The sequence below is a fragment of the Suncus etruscus genome, chromosome X (assembly GCF_024139225.1).
Source record: "Suncus etruscus isolate mSunEtr1 chromosome X, mSunEtr1.pri.cur, whole genome shotgun sequence".
Taxonomy (NCBI): Eukaryota; Metazoa; Chordata; class Mammalia; order Eulipotyphla; family Soricidae; genus Suncus; species Suncus etruscus.
The window spans coordinates 92,202,499-92,206,093 of NC_064868.1; the positions used below are offsets into that span (position 1 = coordinate 92,202,499).

A 3,595-nucleotide genomic window follows, 5' to 3' on the forward strand; every position below is an offset into this window, starting at 1 on the left:
CTTCTAATTCATTTAGAGCTCTTATTTCTTTGTCCCATGTACATTAGAGTAGAATGTGTATCCAGGCTTCTGGGGGTGGAGTGCCTGTATATATCTACTAGGCCTCATTCTACCATTTCTCTTTTCAGGTCTAGTATATTGTTTTTGGGTTTCAGTCTGGTTGACCTAATAAGTGTTGACAATGCCATGTTGAGGTTTCCCACAATTATTGTGTTGTTATTGATATGATTTTTCAGATTTGTCAACAATTTTATTAAATATTTTGCTGGCCCCTCATTTGGTGCATATATGTCTGGGAGAGTGATTTCTTCCTGCTGTACATATCCCTTGATTAATACAAAATGTCCATCTTTTTCCCTTACAACTTTCCTAAGTATAATGTTTGCATCATCTGATATCAGTATGGTCACTCCAGCTTTTTATGGGTGTTGTTTGCTTGGATGATTTTCCTCCAGACTTTGATTTTGAGTCTATGTTTGTTCTGACTATTCAGGTGCCTTTCTTGTAGGCAGCAGAAGGTTGGATTGAGTTTTTTGACCCATTTAGCCACACTGTGTCTCTTAACTGGTGCATTTAGTCCATTGAGAGAAAGAATTGTCCTGAGAGTTAGTGCCATCTTTATATCAAAGTTTGGTGTGTCTGTTGGTCAGTCTTGTCTTAAAGTAGGCTGTTCAGTTTTTCTTTTAAGAAAGGTTTTGAGTCTGTAAAGCTTTTGAGCTGTTATTTGTCTGTGAAACCATGTATTGTTCCTTCAAACCTGAAAGTGAGTTTTGCTGGGTGCAGTATTCTAGGCGAAGAATTTATTTCATTGAGTTATGGCACTGTGTTCCACCACTGCCTTCTGGCCTTGAGTGTTTCCGGTGACAGGTTTTCAGTAAATATCAAGGATGTTCCCTTGAATGTAATTTCTCTTTTTGATATTGCTGCTTTCAGAATTCTGTATCTATCTGTGGGATTTGTCATTGTGACTATGATCTGTCTTGGGGTGTTTTATCTGGGGTCTCTTTGAGTTTGTATTCTACGGGCATGCAGGATTTGATTGCATGTATTCATTAGCTCTGTTAGTTTCTCTTTACTGATGTTCTTCACCGTTGATTCTTCCTGGAGATTTTCTTCCTGGGTCTCTGGGACTCCAATGATTATTAAGATGTTTCTGTTGAGCTTACAATAGACTTTTATTTTCATCTGTCCCCATTCTTTGAGTAATTTTTCCATTGTTTGATCATTTCTTTAAGGCTTTGTTCCAATTTCTTCTGCTGTATTGAATTGTTATTTATCTCATCTTCCAGTGTAGTAATTCTATCCTCAGCTGCTGTTAACCTGTTTAAAAGCTCAACCATGTTTTTCTTCAATTCATCTACTGAGTTTTTCAGACCTGTTATTTGACCTAAAATTTTACTTTCGAGTTTTCTGATTTCTATCTTCATATTCTCTTGTTTCTTATTAGTGTTCCCTTCTATTCTTTCTTTGAGTTCTTTGAACATCTTCCATATTGCGACTCTAAACTCCTTATCTGAGAGACTGACTATTTGTTTGGTCATGTTCAAGTCCTCAGAGTTGCCATCGTCATTCTCTATGTCTGGTGCTGGCCTGCGTTGTTTCCCCATTGTCACAATTGTATTTTGGGATTTTCTACGTGTTGTGGTTGTATTCATGGGCTAAATGATGTGCACAGCCGGGAAGCAAAGCAGAGTGGCTGTGCTTCTCTGGCTTCATCCTTTTGGATTTGTAAACTCACCTCCAGGGAAGGCTCCAGGGAAGGGGAGCTGTCTGCAGATGAGCCATATACAGGATGAAATCAGGCTAAAAATAGAGCACAGCACAAAAGACAGGCAGATAGGGGTGCTGGCATCTGTGTTCCAGCAGTGTTTAGCGGCTTCCCCTTTCTGGGCGTGTAAGCTCACCTCCAGGGAAGCTCCAGGGAAGGCGATCTGTCTGCAGATGAGCCACACATAGGATGAAATGAGGCTGAAATTGGAGCACAGCACAGAAGACAGGCAGACAGGGGTGCTGGCATCTGAGTCCCAGCAGAGTTCAGTGGTTTCCCCTTTCTGGGCTTGTAAAGTCTTCCATTTCTTACTCACTCACTCACTCGCTGGGTAGCTTCGGAATACAGTTTTTTGGGGGTTCCCTTCCCAGTGCTCTGAGGAGAGCTTCAAGGATTCAGAAAAGACAGAGAAGTACAGGACAGGGCTCCCTTCAGATCCTCTGATTCCTCAGAAGAAGCACAGCAGGGCGGTGACTCCCTAGGTGGAGCAATCAGCGCTCCAGATGGCAATCCTCACAGTCAGCTATTTCATAGTCACTCACTCGCTCCTGGGTAGCTTCAGAATGCAGTTTTTGGGGGGATTGCTTCCCTTGGCTCTGAATAGATCTTCAGGAATTCAGAAAAGACAGAGAAGCACAGGGCAGGGCTCCATTCAGGTCCGCAGTTTCCTCAGAAGAAACACAGCAGGGCGGAGACTCTGCAGGTGGAGCAATCAGCAGCTCACCTGGCAATCCCCACATTCAGCCATTTCTTACTCACTCACTTGCTCGCTGGGTAGCTTCACAATGCAGTTTTTTGGAGGTTAGCTTCCCAGGTCTCTAAGGAGAGCTTCAAGAATTCAGAACAGATAGAGAAGCACAGGACAGGGCTCCCTTCAGGTCCTCAGTTTCCTCAGAAAAAGCACAGGAGGGTGGAGACTCCACAGGTGAAGCAATCAGCACTTCACCTGGCAATCCCCACAGTCAGCCATTTGTTACTCACTCTCTCGCTGGGTAGCTTCAGAATACAGTTTTTGGGATGTTAGCTTCCCAGCGCTCTAAGGAGAGCTTCAAGAATTCATAAAAGACAGAGAAGCACAGGACACGGTTCCCTTCAGATCCTCAGTTTCCTCAGAAGAAGCTGCAATGCGTTAAATTTGATGGTAGTTTTCCTAGAGATCACCATTCTATTTTTTTTTAAATATAAATTATTCTATATCAAGTCTTTCTTTAAAGTACCACATTGTTGGAATTGTGGAAATACATTTATTTGGAGATAAAAGAAAGTGAAAATACTCTTTAAAAAGGAAAATAGAGTGCTCACTTTGGCAGCATATATTCTCAAAATTGGAACGATACAGAGAGTTTAGGATGGCCTGTGTGAAAGGATGACATGCAAATTTGTGAGGAAAGGAAATAAAAGAGAAAGATAAATAAAAATGTACAGTGGTAATTTAATATATAAAAATTATCTCAAAAGGAGTCATCCAGTTATTGTCAGAAGTTTTAGTAAGTTCTTGTTGCACCTATTGATCATTCTGTTATCTTTTATTTCTGAACATTAGGTGGCTTTCTATAAATATTTCATCTAAATTGGTGTGTTTCTACGGGGATAAAAACATTTTAAAATTTAGAGTTTTTTGTGAAGTTCAATCACTATTACTGATCTGAAGGCCTTTGTAGGGCATGGTTTCATATGTCAGGCCTACTAAAAGTAGGGGAAAGTTGGGTTTTGGAGGTTCCCTGTACTCACTCCAATAATGACTTGTGCTATCAGCCCAAATACTGGCATAAGTAGTGATTAGATCAGTTAGACATTGCCACAAAGACTTGTGGATTATTGACAAAG

General features: G+C 40.9%; 1 non-coding gene across 1 annotated transcript; it reads left to right on the forward strand.

Annotated features, from left to right (window-relative positions):
- The first annotated feature begins 3,062 nt into the window (after positions 1-3,062).
- On the forward strand, positions 3,063-3,169 carry LOC125999604 (U6 spliceosomal RNA). Its single transcript, XR_007492125.1, has one exon. It is a non-coding gene; the product is annotated as a U6 spliceosomal RNA (small nuclear RNA).
- Positions 3,170-3,595: the final 426 nt, after the last annotated feature.